Source organism: Mustela putorius, unplaced genomic scaffold (genome assembly GCF_011764305.1).
Source record: "Mustela putorius furo isolate JIRA1106 unplaced genomic scaffold, ASM1176430v1.1 tig00003850_pilon_pilon_pilon, whole genome shotgun sequence".
Lineage (NCBI taxonomy): Eukaryota > Metazoa > Chordata > Mammalia > Carnivora > Mustelidae > Mustela > Mustela putorius.
In genome coordinates this window covers 3,332,383-3,353,642 of record NW_025422002.1, presented here as the reverse complement: position 1 = coordinate 3,353,642, position 21,260 = coordinate 3,332,383, and the positions used below count along the sequence as shown (strand labels likewise).

The 21,260-nt window shown below is 37.4% G+C and overlaps 1 protein-coding gene across 5 annotated transcripts in view; it reads right to left on the bottom strand.

Annotated features, from left to right (window-relative positions):
- CNTN4 (contactin 4) overlaps positions 1–21,260 on the bottom strand; it is a 936,335-nt gene that overhangs the window by 499,397 nt on the left and 415,678 nt on the right. The gene's annotated exons all lie outside the window — the stretch shown is intronic.

Sequence of the window (21,260 nt, the reverse complement as noted above, 5' to 3'; positions counted from 1 at the left end):
ATGTGATAAACACACACACACATGCATGCATACACACACACACACACACACACACACACAGGAATATTATTCAATCATAGAAACTGAAATCTTGCCATTTTCAACAGCACGGATGGAACAAGAGAGTATAATGCTGAGCAAAATAAGTCACTCAGAGAAAGATTAATATCATATGGTTTCACCCATACATAGAATTTAAGAAAGAAAACTAATGGGCAAAGAAGAAAAAAAGAGAGAGACAAATCAAGAAACAGACTCTTAATTATAAAGAACAAACTGATGGTTACGAGGAGGAAGATGAGGGTTTGGGTTCAATAGATGTTAGGGATTAAGAAGGGCACTTGTGATGAGCACCAGGTGATGAATGGAAATGCTGAATCACTATATTATACACCTGAAACTAATATTACACTGTAAAAAAAATAAAGTTACATGTGTACCATAAATAAACAAAAATTAAATTCTATGTATGATGCTATTACCAGAAATTAAATCCTGCACCACAAATGTATATTCACTGTTCATAGCCTCCACTAAATAATCACTTATTGTGCTACTGTTCAAGCTTTACTTATTCTTTACTTTTATTAAAGTAATACATAAACATAGCTTAAATACTTACTCCTGCCCCCTGGAGGGAACTACTTCCCAGAGAAAACAAGTTATTTTTCTGGTATGTATCTTAATTTTGATTAAATAAAAATGCTTAAACTACTATTTCTTGATTTGAGGGTTTAATGTATTATTAGCTTATTTTATAGATCATGATAATTCAGCTCTCTTATACAGTCAGTCCCAATGATAGACACACATGCACAAACACATGCACACGTACCTGGTTCCACTCTTGTCTGAATTTAGTTGTATCACTTAATTTGGCTGATAATTTTTCAACTAAGTCCCAGAGTATACTGTTTTTATTTCCTTTTTGTGTTAGTTGGGATTTTTTTAGAGTTAATAATTTCCTCTTTATTTGCTTAGGTTTCCAAGTATCTATCACAAATTCATCCTAAACATTCTACTATATCTAACACTTTCAATATGTTTAAACACATCTTATAGTCCATCAATTTTAGGAAGTTTTTATTTACATTTAGATACCGATCACTTTTATGATTCAGTTGAAAAACAAATGAAAATGGGGCCTATCTTCTATCATGAAAGCCATGTATTCAAAACTGTAATTATATATATTATGTATATTACACAATTATCTATCTATCTATATGCAGTTTATATGTTTGTGAATTTTCAGTACAACTTGTGTAGTTAAAGGAACGTGTATATTTGATTAGAGGTGCCTGAATGGCCTGATCTGTTAAGCTCTGGGCTCTTGATTTCAACTCCGCTCACGATCTCAGGATCATATGATTGAGCCTACACTCCATGCTGTGTGTGGAGCTTGTTTAAGATTCTCTCTCTCCCTCTCCATTGGCCCCCCCTCCAACCCTTCTGTGCTTGTGTGTTCATGCATACACACACACCTTCTCTCACTCAAAAAAAAAAAAAAAAAAGAAAAGAAAAAGCATATGTGATTAAGCTATTAATGTAGGTGGCAGTGTAATGGTAGAATAAAATACAAAATAACAGAGGAAATGATAAACAACATTATCATCTACAGAGTACTTATTACTTAGTAGTCTTATAAACTAACTCATCTCATTTTTAAAACACCCCCCCCTTTTTTTTAAAGATCTTATTTATTTATTTGACAAACGGAGATCACAAGTAAGCAGAGAGGCAGGCAGAGAGAGAGGAGGAAGCAGGCTCCCTGCTGAGCAGAGAGCCAGATGCGGGGCTTGATCCCAGGACCCTGGGATTATGACCTGAGCCAAAGGCAGAGGCTTTAACCCGCTGAGCCACCCAGGTGCCCCTTAAAACAACCCTTCAAGTGGCACTGGGGTGGCTCAGTCAGTTGGGTGGCCACATCTTGATTTCGGCTCAAGTCATGATCTCAGAGTTGTGAGACTGATTCTGAGTTGGGCTCTGCAGTGGGCAGGGAGCCTGCTTAGGTCTCCCTCTGCTCTCTGCCCACTTCGCTTGTGCACATGGCATGCGCATCTTCTCTTGCTCTCTCATAAATAAGTAAGTAAAAACACAAATACATAAATAAACTTTTTTAAAAAGAGGAACCCGTTAAGGTGGACAATATTATTTTCATTTTAAGGGTTAAATAAATTGTCCTTTGTTAGAACTTTTATCATAGGGACAGGGCATGAACTCTAAATGCCACCCCCCACCAAGTTTATTGAAGTATATTTTGCATACGCTCATTTACAGTATTTTCAGTGTAACGTTTGATGAGGTTTCAAAAACTTATGCAGTCATACAACTGCCACTACCAACAAGATAGAGAATGTTTACTTCACCCTTGAAATGAGCCCTGAAAGTTCAACTTAAGAGTGTAGATATTTATGCCCTATGTGGAAATTCTCCCAAATAGTTACAATGCAGGCTTATTAGAAGAACAGGAAATTGTAGCATGTAAAAAATACAAAGTGGTGTTTTCCCCTTATCTGCTTCTCAGATATTTCATCCTTCCTTTAGAATGGCATTCCCATATTAGTACACTCTCATTACAATAAAAACAAAAACAAAAGTAGATCATAGCTGAAGATAGGAAAAATACATGGCACCTCCATTCTTCCTTCCCATTCCTATGGAAAGCAAGCTAATTTAGTATCGCACTCTTTCTTGCTTAGCCCAAGGGCAGTCCCTGAATCTTTTCAACATAACATTTCAAATAGACACAACAAAATCAATATAGCTTGCAAGTAAAATTAAAAATTTCTTTGCCTTTCTCATGGTGGTTCAAACAATGGCTTTAGAATTACAAAAGCTAGGTTCAAATCCCAGTTCTATCATTTACCTGTCGACCTTGGGCAAGTCATTTAACCTCTGCTGGCCTCCCTTTTCTCTTTGGTAAAGTGACAGGGATGATACAGGGTTGTTCAAAGGAATATAAGAGAAAACATTTATAAGTAGATTCTGCTAGAAAAAGGTAAGCATGGCTTTTGAGTAAGTAAACTTGCTGGGAAAAGAAGATGAGCAAGCAGTGAAACATTTGGCTTCAGGAGAAAATGGATGCAGAAAAGTACACTGTACGAGCAGGGAAAACCCATGATTACACTGGATTCTTTCCTGAGCATTAAAGAAGGGTGTACGGAAGTGGTTTAGGGGAAACGAATCTTCCCACAGACTCCAGTCTCAGTCTTGCTTTCTGGATAATGGGAAGTCAACTTTGCAAACTTTTTAAAGGCTCCTACCATCCCAGCAGGATGGGTTCCTTAGCAACCATCTCACGATTGTTTTCCTTCTGCCCACTGGTGTGCTGCAGAGTGCCAATTCTGCTAAACTCCCAAATAAATCACTGTTAATGAAGCATGCTGCAATACAGACAGCAACAGGCATTTTTTAATCACCTAAACTAAAGAAGAGCTAAAGGTAAGCACAAAACACTCTAATACCTAATATATTAGGTGTCAGATTTAAAGTGGCAAGAACCGTATGACTTTCAGAGCTTTTCCTTGGATGCACTTAGTGGGAAAGTAAAGCTTACCAGTATATTCATCACTATGCACAGCTTGCTGATTGCTTGGACAGCCAAATCAGATATCTGATAGCTTAAAAGTGAGTCTCTACTTAATTAGAAGTAGAAATAAGATTGCAAACATAAACTTACAAATAATGATTGGCTATAAAAATAAAGGGACTAAGATCTTTTATACTCTCTCCTTTATTCAAATTATTAATTATGCTTCAAGTAACTGCCATGCCATATGATACAGCAATAAGTAAGACAGATACTTTATTCTTTGGGGAAGTAAGTAACAGTACTGTAAGGGTGTTTGAAACAAGAGAGTGTAGTACTCTAAGTCAGGAGTATACACAGTTTCGGAAGCAGACCTAAGTTCAAATCTCAGTTTGTTTGTTTGTTTTTAAGATTTTTTTTTTTTTTAATTTATTTGACAGACAGAGATCACAAGTAGGCAGAGAGGAAGGCAGAGAGGGAGGAGGGAAGCAGGCTCCCTGCTGAGCGGAGAGCCCCAAGCAGGGCTCAATCCCAGGACCCTGGGATCATGATCAGAGCCGAAGGCAGAGGCTCTACCCCACTGAGCCACCCAGGCGCCCCCAAATCTCAGTTTTTATATCAAATATCTGAACTGTTTTATAAAAGTTATTTTTGACCCTTCAGTTTTTCATTTATATAATGGAGACACTGCCACCTACTTCAGAAGTTCACAGAAGGGTGCCTAGGTAGCTTAGTTAGTTAAGCATCTGCCTTATGCTCAAGTCATGATTTCTGGGTCCTGGGATCCACGCTGAAGTCTGGCTTCCTGTTCAGTGAGGGCCCTGCTTCTCCCTCTCCCTTAGCCCCTATAGTCACTTGTGTACTCTCTTTCTCAAGTAAATAAATAAAATCTTAAAAAAAAAGAAGAAGAAGAAGTTCACTGAGAACTATATGAGCTAATATGTTTAAAATTGTTATTAACATAATAACAACCTTAGTAGGGGTTTTGTGTTACCTAGGGGAAACCTAGAAATCTCTCTGTAGAGGCACCTGGGTGGCTCAGTGGATTAAGCCTCTGTCTTCAGCTCGGGTCGTGATCTCTGGGTCCTGAGATTGAACCCTGCACCTGGCTCCCTGCTTGTCAGGGAGCTTGCTTGCCCATCCCCCTCTGCCTGCCTCTCTGCCTACTTGTGATCTCTCTCTCCCTCTCTGTCAAATAAATAAATAAAATATTAAAAAAAGAAAGAAAAAAAGAAATCTCTCTATAATACATAGAATCCGGGGACATGAAACTACCCACTACCCTCCTCTTTGGTGTAGTGATAATATTCGTAGATTTCCATCCCCTGCAAAGGTAAGTTGTGCATTCCAGTTCCTGTGCTAGCCTTTAGAGAAATAAATACTTTATCAGCAAAATACTATATTAGAACATTCATCTGAAAAAAATATTTGTTGAACACCTGCAGTATGTCTGGCATGGTGCTAGGCACTGGATATCATAAAAAAGTTGAAGAAATTTTATCATAGAACTTGCATTCTAGTGCATTTTTCTGTTTATTTTCCCATGGACTCATTTTCTTGAAGGACAGATTAATTTCCCGCAACACACACATCACTGACATTGTCCTTCTTTCTGGGACTGCATGTAGAGATAGGATGTTTCTATATCATTTGACAAACTCTTCTGAATTCTTGTTTGGTATAGAATAGTTTACCAGAAGTCCCTGCCTATTAAACAGAACAGTTTAAGTAAGCAATCACCTGCATTCTCTTGTCTTTTGCACTGAAATCTGTACCTCAGGCATGAAAATCAGTAGAATGATAAAATGACAAGCTGTTTTTTCTCTTGAGTACTTACTATGTGTCAGTTACTATCCAAAATTTTATATAGATGATCTAATCCTCACAATAACTTGAGGAGGTAGGTATATAATAATTGCCATTTGTCAAAGAGGAAATTGAAGCTTGGAGAGGAATGTGAGAGACTTATTTCTCTGGTGTTCCTTCTCCTGCTTTCTCTGGACCTCTAAGTGGCCAATTTCCTCTGAGCATATTATGTCAGGGCAAATAGCACTGACATTCAAAGGAAAAATAAAGTATAATGTTGGTAAACCTCTTTGCAAAGGCTGTCTTTCTCTGCACTGGTGGGGATACCTAAGCATCAGATGCACACTAATGATAATTATAGCATGTGGATGCAGAATCATTAGCATGCCAAGGGATTTTTTTTTTTCCCTCTTGTATCAGCAGCAGAAACTGTGAATGTGACTGTTTTAAAAATTTTTTTTATTGTCCTTATCAAAGGGTGGTTATCCATCCAGTTAGTTTCATAGCCAAAATAGGTAGCACGTGATTGATGTATTCTTTGCTTAATTAGGCTGACTTAGGTCAAACTGGGCAAACACTATTTGGTTCTGGGAAAACCAGATTTCAGGTCTGGCCTGTCACATATATAACAGATGTCCTGTAGTTCTGGGTGTGAAATGAGCACATGCTGCCAATTTACTTTTAGCCATTCTATTTATGTTCTTATTTAAAATGCAATAGAGTGATCATTTCCAGCTATAAAGTGGCTTTTATCTGAGAATCTCCCAAGGACGGTGCATTAATTCTTAGTACACCAGTTGTGATGAAAGTTAGGTTCCTGCGTAATGGTTTTTAGGAAGGGACATTAGGGCATAAAAGAATATGGTGACTATATAATATTTAATACATTAAAAATATATGTCTGTGTCTAAAGTTAATGCTGGGGAAAGTATTAATTTTACAGCAGAGAAACTCAGCTGACTTACTCTTAACCAATGATCAAGGCTAACGTCACCAATGAGAAGTCATACTGACCTCGTGCAGCCTCTGAAAGTGGTATATTAAAAGGGCCACAGTATGCTTCTGTGGTTTTCTTTGCCAACAATGCCTAACCTAACTGTAATCATGAGAAAACACAAGACAACTGCGTAGGATTCTGTCATATAATTGAGCAGCTGTCTTCAAAAGTGTCAAAATCACAAAATGCAACCAAAGAGTAAGGAACTGTGATGGAACTGAAGGATGCTTAAGGGAAGTAAATACTATAAACCATGTGGGATTCTGGGTCAGATCCTGTAATAGAAACAGGATATTATTAGAGAAACAAGAGCACATCAAACAAAGTCTTTTGTTTACCTACCTGACTTGTACCCATGTCAATTTCTTGGTCTTCGTTGCTCTATTATGGTATGTAAGGTAATTAGAAGAACCATACAGAAAGGCACACAAGAACTTTGTACCACTTTTGGTAACTTCTCCGTAAGTTTGTAATTATTTCAAAATAAAGCCCACACTCAGAATCAGACTTCAGAAAAAAAAATCTTTTTTTTTTTTTTGTCTTTACAACAGTGGATCTATCTTCCTAGAAAGGAATGTGAATGTATCATACCAGTGTATATGTTATATTTATGGTTTGCAACATCATTTCTGGATGAAGTTCAAAGATCATAAAAGTTTGCTCATAAAAGACACAATGGTCATAGAAAAATTGTGTGAAAAAAATTATGTCTGTATCCCCAGGCTACAAGTTATATTGTCGATGTTGTTACTTTGTGACAATTTAATTGGTATGAGACTGCTGGAATAGTCAAATTAAGGTGTGGAGAGAACCAGCCTTATCTTATCTTTCTTTTTTTTTTTTTTTAAAGATTTTATTTATTTATTTGACAGAGAGAAATCACAAGTAGGCAGAGAGGCAGGCAGAGAGAGAGAGAGAGGAGGATGCAGGCTCCCTGCTGAGCAGAGAGCCCGATGCGGGACTCGATCCCAAGACCCTGAGATCATGACCTGAGCCGAAGGCAGCGGCTTAACCACTGAGCCACCCAGGCGCCCTTATCTTACCTTTCTTAATGATAAATAAATAAATAAATGAAGCCACAATTCCATACTTCTTATATGCTAAAAAATAGCATGCAGGTTTTTCCTATATTTCCCATTTACTATCATTGTGAGCTTTTTGAAGAAAAAAAAAAAGTAAGATCTATGTAAAGAGAGGAGAAAAATATGAAAATGGGAATAGCTGTAGTACTATATACATTTTTTCATGATATAAAACCCTCCTTAAATTGGCAGTCTAGGCATGTCATTACCAGGAAATGTAATTCAATTACCTTTGGAAACTAAGAGGTAGCTGTTATCTACAAAAAGATTTTAGAGAAGAATTCTGATTAGAGACAACTTAAATTCTGAGACGGAGCTGTTTCAGAGATGAGACAAAGGACCAAAGACAGATTTAAGTAGCTGAAGTTACTTCAGGAAAACTCAGTCCCAAGTGTTTTATTTAAGTCCATGCCCACACAGTTCAAGTTTTTATTATATTGCTTCTCAACCCTTCACTTACTACATCTCAGCTGTGAGTTTCAGGGCAATATTTTCAAGTCGGAAAAAAAAAACGTGATGAAATGTGTCCTCTGAATGCTTATGTTTATTATGTAACTGTGAATATGCATAAGCTTTTATCTGACTTTTCCACACATCACATTTCAGGCTCAGTTTGTACCTCAGGTTGCCTTATGGAACTTCCACTAAAGGAATACGGAAAAACTCCTTGGAAAACAGTATCCTTAATGGATGGAAAAGAACAGCTTGCATAAATACAATGACAGAGTCATCCAAATATCTGATGAGTGCAAAGAAGACAAAGGTTTACCAACCAGAAATAAATATTTTTATGTACTTTAACAGTGTTCTGAACTCAAGTGGGGCTAATGGAGATGGCAAGGGATCAGACTGTAATGGCAGACTTCCATCACTTCTAAGTTCTGGCTTCCATTTCTCCTAAGAGATCCTGCACCCTGCTTTCTCCTGAATTCATATAAGTGAGGAATGAGTCTCGTAGCCATGATAAGCATGGTAATAAAAGCTAAGAAAAAAAATGGAGGTAAAATGTATCATTTTTTTCCTTGTTGATATTAACATGGACTCTATGGAAACCGTTTGATTCAAATCCCCAAAGTTTAATTTTTTTTTTTTAATTTATTTGACAGACAGAGATCATAAGTAGGAAGAGAGGCAGGCAGAGAGAGAGGAGGGAAAGCAGGCTCCCTGCTGAGCAGAGAGCCCGATGCGGGGCTCGATTCCAGGACCCTGGGATCATGACCTGAGCTGAAAGCAGAGGCTTTAACCCACTGAGCCACCCAGGCACCCCTCAAATCCCCCAAATTTAAATGATGTCTTTGTCCCACGGCTTTTAACACCTGCTCCTCCAACACAACTGCAGTATCCCCTAATTAATTAAAAACTCCACAGCCTTTAGCTTAGACATCAGAAGTTGCATTTCTAAACAATGTTAAATAGCCAGAATAAAATAGATACATACTATATAATATATAGTATATTCACGTGTATACATGTATAACACCCCAGAGTCCAGCTGTCCACACACACAAATTTTTTTTTTAATTTATTTGTCAGAGAGAGAGAGCACAAGCCGGGAAGAAACAGGTAGAGGGAGAAGGAGACAGAGGGAGAAGGCTCCCCATTGAACAAGGAGCCCGACATGGGATTCGATCCTAGGACCCTGGGATCATGACTTGAGCCCAAGGCAGACACTTAACTAATTGACCCACCCAGGTGTCCCCCAAATAAATTTTTCTATAAAAGAAAAGGCTTAGGGGCACCTGGGTGGCTCAGTGGATTAAGCCTTTCCCTTCGGCTCAGGTCATGATCCCAGGGTCCTGGGATTGAGCCCCGCATCGGGCTCATTGCTCAGTGGGGAGCCTGCTTCCCTTCCTCTCTCTCTGCCTGCGTCTCTGCCTTCTTGTGATCTCTGTCTGTCAAATAAATAAGTAAAATCTTAAAAAAAAAAAAAAAGAAAGAAAGAAAAAGAAACCCTCACATCTTTTTAAGTGCTTCCCTGTGCCAGGTTGGTTGGATAAAACAGACATACTTCATATACTGTTATTTAGTGAACACAAGATTAAGCTGCATTCTAATTGAGAACTTCCAGAAATGCCTCATGCTTTGCAAGTAAGCAGTACAGGTGCACAAGGACAGGCAGGGTGTGTAATTATATGTGTATATATTTATACGTCCACCAGTTCTGTTGTCTTAAAACAGATCTAACGAAAGGCTCTTCTAGGTTAATTGCTGTTGCTAAGGAAAAGGCCCAGGTTTGTCTTTAGAGTCAATCATTTCTTTAAGGTGTAACAACCAGGTTGGTCTCTTGGTGCCAATTTTTGTCTAAATACAAATAGGTAACAAAGTCTCCTTTGAATTTTCTAAAAACACTTATTATTCACTCCTTATAATTTTTCTAATACCCCAAATGAAAAGACAGTTTAATGTTTCCAATAGCAAGCAGGTGGTTTCAGGGGAAAATATCACCTTGTTCTCGGTTTCTTAATATAACATAGGAGGCTTGGCAGCGTGGTATGGACTTGAAGGAAGAATCTAGAGCAATAGGTAATGATGGTAGATTCCATGGGAAAGCTATAAACATCTAAAGGCAAAGTCCCACATCTGAGCAGACCAGCTCCCTCCAGTTCATTCTCTGCATTCAAGTACCACTGTATTACCAGAGCGCAAATATGATTGAGCCACGCTCTGCAACTTTCTACCTATATTCAATAATTTTACAGAATGAGTTAAGACCTGTTTAATTCAACTCCCACCTATCTCTGCAGCATATAGCCACATTAGAGCCATCCTGTGCATTAGCTGGATAAGCCTGGTAATCTTGCCCAGTATCTTTGTATCTGCTCCTTCCCCATTTCTCTGTAGCTAGCCTGAAATATGTGCTTAGACAGACATCCTGTGGAAGATTTCTCTGTCATTTAATTATGGCTTAGTACTTCTCATATGTACTTTGACAGGATTAAAAATTCCTCTTATTAGAGAAGTTATCATATAGTATTCTAACTTTTGTCTTTATCCCTCTTTGCTATTATAAATTCCTAGAAAAGAAAGTCTTTACATCGCTGTGTCTGGAATGCATGCACACAGTAAATATATGCTCAATTAATTTAAACTATAAAGCATTTGGGGCACCTGGGTGGCTCACTCAGTTGCAAGTCTGCCTTTGGCTTGGGTCATGATTCTGGAGATCTGGGATTGAGCCCCACATTGCGCTTCTGGGTCACAGGACAGTTTGCTTCTTCCTCTGCCCCTCCCTGCTAGTTTTTTCTCTCTCTCAAATATATTATTTAATTAGAAAAAACAAGAATGCATTTAACCAAAAGAAAAAGTCCAAGAGCTCAAACTGCCAGCAGGAAGTAATATGATCAGAGCCTAAGAAAGGACTAATCGGAAAATTACTCATAACTAGTTCAGATAGTTAAGACTTTACCCTGGCTAGTTTTGTGGACAAGTGTTGGTGAGTGGGCTTTGGACTTTAAAAGATTTCAGTAAGGTTTCATGTGAAGGTTTGCATATGACGACCTATATGGTAGTCAAATTTTCAGTTTGATAACTTGCTTCTAAATCATGGATTTTCTCCTATGTTTAAGACTTAATACAACAACAACAACAAAATTCCAGGATCACATCTCTTTAGGAAAACTGAGTAAGCCAAAGTAGATTACTTTATTGCAAGACTTCTCATGGTCTTCAAGATAACATGGGATTTGTCTAAGAGAAGAGGTATTCTGTTTCCCAGAATTGCTTGACTTGAAGTTCCTCTTCATTCATGGATACCTCATCTCATCCTCAGAACTCACTTTGGGACAAGTCAGTCATCTCCAGAAATGACTGGTTATTTAAGGGCCACATTCAGACCAATACCTGTTTTTATTAAAAAAAAAAAAAAAAAGTGTTCTGTGGAACACAGCCATGCCTGCTCATTAAGATCTGTCTGTCTGTGACTGCTATTGTGATATAATGCCAGGGTTGAGTAGTTTGCAACAAAGATCACATGGCCAGGAAAGGAAAAAAATACTATATATATATTTTTTTTTACAATAAATGTTTGCTGATCCTAATTCATAGTAGTATTTTGTTTGTAAGCATCAATGTAATTGTCAGCTGGACCCACTGCTGTTGCGTTCTACGAACTTGTTCTACAAATGCAACATGAAATGACCCACAAAACTGGAAAGCATCACATTTTCCCTACACGCTGAACTGACCAGCAGCATTTTTTAATTTGAAGTCTAAACTGAGCAAAACAGGTTTGGATTGTGTGCTTTAAATCCAAATTAGAAACTAACACATATCCTTAACCTAGTAAATTAAAGCTTATAAACATAGGCACATTTAGGGTCACTTGAGTGGCTCAGTTGGGTCAAGTCTGATTTTCGATTTAAGCTCGGGTCATGATCTCAGGTTCCAGGGTAGTGGGATCGAGCCCTGTGTAAGGTTACAGGCACTGTGCCTGGATCCCCCTTATGAGTCTCTCGGTGCCCCTTCCCCACTTCATTTGTGTGTGTTCTTTTTGTCTCTATAATTAAAATGAAATTTAAAACAAAACAAAACAAAAATAAATATAGACACATTTACCACAAAAACATCTGAAATGAATAACTTAAAATACTTTATAGATAATTTATTAAAACACTAATATACTGGAAATCTTACCTTTGATAGCTTGAAGAAATCATACTGATATCCTAAAGTACCTAAAGTACTTCATTACAAAGATTAATTTTGATCACATAGACCTAGAGCAGAACATGGCATATGATACAGATTTGATCTAAATGAAGTATCAGGTCATGCACAGTACATAGACTAATCAGAGGACATGATTTTTTATTCCAGTTTGGTAGTTAAATATATAGATTTAGTTCCTAATATAAAGAAGATTTTTTTTTGTTTCCTCAATTGTTAAGCCATACCATTAAACTAATTCAAATACTGGTTTAGTTTGGGGCATATTCAACACCATTTTATAAATCCCTAGAATCAACCTGTTTGTGGTGGTGGTTTACTAGAAAACAGTGAAATGAAAAGAAGCTATTAGCTAGCAGTAATTTCTGTACTTCAGCAGAATTCATTTGAAATTGTATTTCACCAGTTTTTCTCCTAGTCTTTTCGCCTTCCACATCCCCAAAACACGGGACAGACACTGCTACTGGTTTTTGGGTCTGGTGTCCTCTCTGTGGGCTAAAAACCATCATATTTCTTTAACATGTGATGCCCTGGAAGAAACTCTGAAGCGTCTAGGCTCCTTTTAGAAGCAAAAGTTGATAGCTTCTTTTTCCTTGTGGTAAGAACACTTAACCTACTGGAGTTTTGATATTTGTTTCAAGGCTGCTCTTTGACTAGAGATAAAGAACTCTGCTTTCTATTTTCTTGTTCTTCTTGGGATGAATGACCAAACTGATCATACACAAATGAATTCAACTACAAAGGCTGTGAAAAAAGAGGAAAAGTAATATATCATACATATTAAGATATGCCCCGGCATGAGTGTGAGTTGGGACATACAAATATAATTCACCATATTCCCATGGGAGATTTCAGTTGTTGATTCTCTCTCATTCCCCCAGCATGAGGGTGATACAAACGATTTATAAAACTTGGCTCCTAAATACAAGTCAGCTGCTTCATCTGGTAACTTGGTCACCTACCCGAAACCTAGAAGAAAAGCACTCTGTCTAGAATCTTTGTGAGAGGACATGTTGGTTTACAAATGCAGACCATCATTTACAGGCTGGAGCGTATATCCCAAGGAAATTAGATTCCAAAGAAAATAAATTGAGTGAGTGGTGAAGACAAGACTGGAACTTCAGGCTCCAGACTCTTACTTATCGTTCCCCCATGACACCCTAGCAATCCACCTTCCTTACAAGACCTCTCCAGTCAAATTCCAACCGACTTTTCCAGCCACATCTCCCAATTTTCCTGACATTCAACTGTGCTTCAGTTGAATGAAATCAAACTGGATTTTCCATGCATGAGTCTGCTGCATGTTTTACTGTCTGCATAGCTATGCTTTGACAGTTTCCTCCATTTCTCCTCTGTTTAAAATGGAATGTTCTTACTTGTTACTTTCTGAACAGTTCTTTTCAAGATCCACAAAGGTCAAAGTTACCTTTTCTGCACTGAATAAGAAAGCGCTTCTTCTATAACTTCCCAGTGTTACTTATTCAATCCAAATTGTATTATAATTTCATGTTAACTCCTTGATTTGGAGTGAGCACACTGAGGTGAGGTAAAATCCATAATTTAAATATCTGCATTCCTTATAACATGCTCAGAACCCTATCTTGTACACAGTAGGTACCAAACCTATGATCACTAACTCCCAAGGGCAGACAGATGTGTCTCATCCTTAGCAAAAAACTGACAACTATATTTTCCAGAATTTTTTCTTTAACTTATCTTAAAAATCAGAGAAACGTGAATTGTTGTTCTGTCGGCCTTCTGGGTTTCTCCCTGATCTCCAGCATTCCTAAAACACTATCTTAAATGGACTCTATCAATAAATACCTGACTGTTCTTACTTTTTGTTTTTTTATGTTTGTATAAGTACCATGAGTTTTAATCCACGGTGGCCTACATACATGAGTCCATTTAAAAAGGACTTGGTGCTCTTTACTCTTTACTTTATCTTAGGATTCAGTTCGCCTTATATATGTTTTCCCCCTAACTGTATATATTGAGAAAATCATCCTCCTTGAATAAAGAGATAGTGAAGACAGATAATTTTGTCTTCTTGGTCAGAAGGGAAGGGTATCTTGTGTTCAATACCAAATTAGATAGCAAAAAATTCTGAGTATCCATTTTAGTCCATTTTAATTTCTTTTCTGATGCTTTACTGTTTCCCTAAATAAAATGAACACAATATGCAGATTATAAATGATGGGTTCTATTAATAACTTAAAAAAAAAACGTAAAAAAAAAAAGGCAGTTGTAAGCCAGTAAATCCAGCTAAAGTTGGGTTATTCACAATGCTTGTGAATAAATCCTGTAATAGAAACTGGAGTGGGAATAAATATTTATAAAAGAGTTGATAATCAACACGTATCTGTACATCTCCATTAGGGAAGATATTTATTTCTTTTCCTGCATCATTTAAAACCCTCACATGCCTGACAAACTGATGTTCCATGGTATGCCTTCTGCTATTACTATTAAAGAAAGTTAGTGCCTTTTTCTTCAAAAATGTTTCTCTAATTATTTCAAAATAATACTGGTGATGTAAGTAATTTCTTCCACTTCGTCCTAATGTTTAAGTTTAAGAATCAATTTAAGTTTGTGTATTTTTGGCCACTACAAATCATTCTGATCCATTATCATTATGGAGTAATAATAAAGATGATGTGTATGGTGTATGTGTGTGTAGGCCTATACACACTCAAGCACATATTTACACATGTGTATACACACACATACACACAAAATGACAAACATTTTACTTCTCCTATCATCCATACACATTTTGCATTTTCCAGCTGAAGTCCTAATTTCCTCAAAATATTCCATTAGATATTAAAACAAAACCTACACACAACTTCTTGATTGATCTGAATTTCTAGTAAGTGATACATTTCCTGTATTCTTAAGGAATCAATATAAAACCTTATAACATGCTCGACTGATCTCTGGAATAAAAAGGGATCTCATGGATTCACAGACAATTTTCTTTTTTTCCTTCTCTAAATTGACCCAATCTGTGTGTACCTATGAAAAGAAGGAATTGTTTCTCATGGATTTGTGGGCCTTCAAACAGTATCTTGAGAAATCTGATTATTAATAAATTATCTTTCCACATGAGAAGAGTGAAAGCCCACTTTGTTTCACTAACGCTTTGGATGTAAAATGTCTCTAAGCACAGTATACAATCCTTGCTCTGACATATACTCTGGTGACTTGAGCTATCTCCTCTAACTATAACTTTGTTTTTCTAATTGCACATCTCCCTGGAATTCTAGGTCACAAATGTCTAACATCTTACTGAATATTTCCCCTTGAATCATCTCATACAATTCACTAAAAATCATCTCATGAAAAATTTGTGCATTCATCCCCCCAAAAGCAGCTCTTTAAAGAAACCTCCTGTTTCAGTAAAATCTATACTTTGTTCTTCCAGTCAACCAAGTTTAAAGACCTGGGGTTATCAGTGATTTCTCTCCATGCTTATCTTCCCCATTCCCTATTGCTCTATCACCTGCAACCAATTAGGGACTAAGTCTTTGTATTGGACTGTCATAAATTTATCTTATGGGTTATGGTGAAGATTAATCAATATTACAGGGAACCCATTAAGTATTAAATAAAAAGTTAACTTCTATTATCATTACCACACTTCAACTCATATGTCCCTGCTTTCATGTTTGTGCACATTAGGGTTCTCTTTTCTGCTCTAGCCTAAATGCATAAATTCGATAAATCCTTTAGAATCCTGCTCAAATTGACTTCTTTCCATTCACCTTGGAAGTCAGGATAGTCTATGAACATTTCCTCTTCTATTCTCTTAGAGCATTTATTATTTCTGCTATTCATTCAATCAAGTCTTACTTCATGACATCCTCTGCATTTAATTTAGCAGTTACTTACCTCTTACACTGGCACTTTGTTCCTACTGTATTTATTCTCTTTTCCTAATTATATTGTGAATTTTATGGAGACAGGAAATAGTCATTAATTTTTGATGTCGTATTCCACGAAAATACCCAGTGCTCATTACAATAGGTGCCCTCCTTAATGCCCATCACCTGATTACCCCATCCCACCACCTCCCTCTCCTTATATAAACCTAAGTTGGTTTCCTAGAGTCCAAAGTCTCTCATCGTTTCTAAAGTATATTTTAAAAGATCCTTAAAATCCATTGCTCATTATTTGACGACCTTTAATATTCTATTCAACTGTTTCTGGTGGGCTCAATCTTGTATAAAACATAAGATGAGGGTGCCTGAGTGGCTCAGTCATTAAGCATCTGCCTTCGGCTCAGGTCAGGATCCCAGGGTCCTGGGTTCAAGTCCCACATCGGGTTTCCTGCTCCACGGGAAGCCTGCTTCTCCACTCCCACTCCCCCTGCTTGTGTTCCCTCTCTCACTGTGTCTCTCTGTGTCAAATAAATAAATAAATAAATGAAACCAAAAAACCCCACAAAAACCAAAAGCAAAACATAAGCTTGAATGGCCACAGACTAGTTACAATTGCCTAAGGATAATCCTTCTTCCTATCTTTTCCAGGGAGAAGGCACTGAAAATTATGTTACCATCACTCACTAAAATACTTAAAGCCCAATCCATGAATAATTCTAAACAAGGGACTGCTAATGGCTTCCATTGGGACAATCATAAGTATTGGAAAATGAAGTCTACAAGTAAGATTTAATCTGGTTTACTAGGATTATAATGCCAGGTTCATGATTTGTGTAACTAAGTTTGTTTTAAAAAAAAAAAAAGTGTAACTGCTATGTCAAGAAAAATTTTTGCATTTATAATTTAATAAATTAGTTATAAGGATTCTTTTGTGCATCCTCAGAGGAAAAAATATGTCAGATAAATCTAAAATATACAATGCTGAATACTTAGCAGGGAGAGGCCTGTCCCTTCCTCTCCTCCCTATCCAGCCGCCTCTTGACTGAAACAGGAACACAGAAGTCTCCTGCGCCAGAACCAAGAAGGTATTTCTTTAAACACATGTAGTTAAAACAACAGGTAAAGTAAAAACAACTTGTTAAATACTCAACACATATAGGAAAAGGATGTATGAACTAATGCAGAAAGCACCATTCTCATTCTTAAAGCACCATTAGACCATTTGTGACTACAACAAAGAATTTCTCCTGGTGACTCCATGAAATCTCTGCATGCCTAAACTCATATGGAGGGGGGTGTAATTAAAGCAATGGAATGCTCTAGTTTGGTGTCCCTATTATTCCTTCTATAGCCAAACGATTAATCTGCGAAGTCTATGTTGGTCTATGGTTTCGACACCTAATAAAGTCCAAAACTAAGCCCTTATTCACCATTATCCAATCTTAGGGTCCAAATCCCAGGCCTCCTGCTGCGTGGAACCTAACACTAAGATGGAAACACTTGATTATACTTGGACTGCTTCTCTAGCATGGCTTATTATTCATTTATTAAATGGGTTTCCACTGGGTTTTATTCTAAAATGTTGCCTTAGAATCTGAGAGCTTCAAGTGAACAGCTCTGTCTTTACTTGACAACTATTTCTAACAGCAGTTTAGATGCTTAGCTCTTTATTAAAGATGCAATAGGCTTGGAGTTCTACTTTCAGGTCAGAATATATCCTCCCTTATTTTTCAAACTAATGGTAGTCAAGGAGCCATATATTTCCTGTAACTGAAAAACAAAACAAAACAAAACAAAACAAACATTACCTAGAGTAAATGGGGATAAAAATAAATAGTAAGGATTTATTCTAGTACATCGGTACATCTTATGACAGGTCCATGTACACAATCTGGCTGACCCACTGTAAAATTAGCCTTTATTAATGTTGATGAATTTTTTAAAATATTTTTGTTTATTTGACAGAGAGAAAGAGATCACAAGTAGGCAGAGAGGCAGGCAGAGAGAGAGAGAGAGGGGGAAGTAGGCTCTCCGCTGAGCAGAGCGCCCGATGCAGGGCTCAATCTCAGGACCGTGAGATCATGACCTGAGCTGAAGGTAGAGGCTTAACCCACTGAGCCACCCAGGTGCCTCAATGCTTATGATTTTTATCCTACTTCTCCCAATATCCTTCAACAGTGATAACAGAATGGGTGAAAACTTTTTTTTTTTTTTTTAAGGCTGTTATTGCTACAACACAGGTGTGGTCAGGTGTTTTCTGACCTTCCACTTCCACAGAGAACACTGAGTCCCCTTCCTGAATCCTGACCTGCTAATCCAACCCAGGAAACATGCCACTCACTCCCCAGGACACGTAACAAGACAACATTTTGACTTCTTCCCTTTGACTCAAGAGGCAATTTTGCCACTTCATTTATGAGAGAATAAAAAGTGCCACAGAGCCTCTCTATGATGGCAGAGGCCTCATGGTGCGAGTTGATCTTACCACCCTGAAGCTAATCTGGAAATATTTGTACCTTAATCTCCTGCAGAAATAAACCTTCTGGAGCTCTCAATCTGACATTCAGCGAAATCTGTACTATATCAGCTGTTGCTAGGCAGACCGTTAAAAATAAAAAGAAAATGTAGAGGCTTAAGTCCTGTGTTTGGGAGATTATTTCTTGTTTATATTCTTCCTCTGCAGAAGATTTTCTGGTGCTAGTTCATTACAGAGATTCTGTTTCCCTTCCTCTACTATTCCCTCTTTGCTACATCACTTCGTTTGGCCTTAAATCGTATCTCATCATCAAACCTTTTAACCTGGGTCCGCAGAAAGCCTTTTTTGCTTATCTGGCTATTAGAGATTTTCAAATGTAACTGCAAGCTTCACACGTCTCTGGGAGATAAGGCTGGTGGCTGAGAGGCCAACTATTTCCTACCCAGTATTATGTCTAGCTTCCTTGCTGATTTACCAGATAGAACTACTCCCCACATAATTTAACGGGCCAGGGTGTTCAAGCTAAACAAACAAACAAACAAAATGTTGCCAAAGTGGTATTAGATGGCAAGTGGTATGGTGCTACTGACCCAAAGAGAGGCTATGCCTGCAGGATGTGTGTCCTGCACTGACCACTGTATACACCAATAGTTTTAATGACCGATGTTTAGTCTCCACATTCCTATTTTAAAATACTTGGAAACACCTGTGCAATGCCCTTTAGTTTCACAACTCAATTTTACAGACATAAATATTAGCGTTGCCAAGGTCACTGGCCTGGCCTAATGGTATCCCTCACAGCCAGTCAAGATGGTGTCTGCACTCACTGCAAGCTAATTAAGCATTGAAGGAGGCCTGCAACATAGTGGCATCCGCACAGCCTTCCTCAGCATATATTTTTGCCGTTGGCATTCTGAGAACAATGTGACATGTATTCTGGTGGATGCCACTGTGATTGCTTTAGCAAATTTAAGTGCCTCTACCCTCTGCCATTGAGTGCCAATTAATTTTAAGCCTAATGTCTGGGAGAGGTTGTATCAAGTATCCTGAAAAAATTATATGTGACAAATGTAGGGTAAATAGGGTCCTCAAAAGGGAATAGTCTCAAAATTCCAAAGTTTACCTTTTATTGTACTTTTTTCTCAGGACAAAGGGAATGATGCTAAATGTTTTAGGAATTCTAGATGAACCCTGCTTATCTTGCCTGATTCTTTCATATGGAAAAAAAGTATTTTTCCTTTGATTTATTTGAAAATAAGGTTAATAAAAGTTCAGCAAGAAGTTTTGTTGGCACAGGAAAATGATGACCATACAAATGACCATATGGCTTAATATTATTCACTTACCATACTCTCACTTCATTCCAGAAAAAATAAAAAATAATAATAATAAGGGAAGAGGCTTAGAACTCCCCAACTCCATATTTGCACATTGCCATTTGCCAAAGTTGTCATGTATAATAGCTTCTATAAACCTATTCTATTTGAAAATTTTCTACTTTTGTAATTCAAATCAGTTTAAATGTACAAACAAATAATTCTCCAAACAGACTAAATATGATGTAGAACCCTGGATCATAGCTGTAGACAGCTAGGAGAGTTTACCACCAAACAAAGGCATTGGTTAAAGTTCTAGCTATGTAATGACTCAAGAAATCACGAAAGTTCAGTTTCCTCCTCAGCAAAATAGATTTTTAAAATTTTTATAAGATGTTACATTCTTTAAAAAAATAATCTCTATACCCAACATGGATATCAAATGTACAACCCTGAGATCAGAAGTCACATGTTTCACTGACCCAGACAGCCAGGCTGCTCTAGAATATTTGTAATCTTAAATTATTATTTCAATATTTCTATACTCTCTAATAAATAAATATGTCTATGATCATTAATTGATAATACTGAGTATTTCCTTTCTTTCCATTTTCTTGTTTTATTTATTTCTACTTTACTATTGGGCAAATAAACAGAAAGCTATGAATTGTCTTTCTCCGATTGACTTATTTCACTTAGCATAATACAATTACCATATGATCTCTCTGATATGAGGAATTTGAGAGTCAGGGTGGTGGTTGTGGGGGTTAGGGAAGGAAAAAAATGAAAGAAGATGGGATTGGGAGGGAGACAAACCATAAGAGACTCTTAATCTCATAAAAACTGAGGACTGCAGGAGGGAAGGATGGTGGGAGGGATGGGGTGGCTGGGTGATGGACATTGGGGAGGGTATGTGCTATGGTTAGTGCTATGAAATGTGTAAGCCTGATGATTCACAGACCTGTACCCCTGGGGCAAATAATACATTATATACTAATAAAAATAATTTTTAAAAAAGACAAAAGAGGGACGCCTGGGTGGCTCAGTTGGTTAAGCAGCTGCTTTTGGCTCAGGTCATGATCCCAGCGTCCTGGGATCGAGTCCCACATCCGGCTCCTTGCTCCGCAGGGAGCCTGCTTCTCCCTCTGACTCTGCCTTCCACTCTGTCTGCCTGTGCTCACTCTCGCTCGCTCTCTCTCTTACAAATAAATAAATAAAATCTTTTAAAAAGAAATGTTAAAAAAAAAAGACAAAAGAAAAAAAAAATGATGGCTAGATAGAGTGATGCACAGATATGTGAAAAAACAGAGTTAAATGTTAACGGCAAAATTTAAATAACAGGTACACATGTGTCCACTATAAATAAAAGGTTAATAAAGGAATATTACCAAAAAAAGAAGCTATGTAAACACAACCTTAAAAAAGCTCAAATCAAGAAGAATAAAATACATAAAATGATGTTACAAAAAATTTTACTTTTCCTTTTAATTGGCCCTGAATAT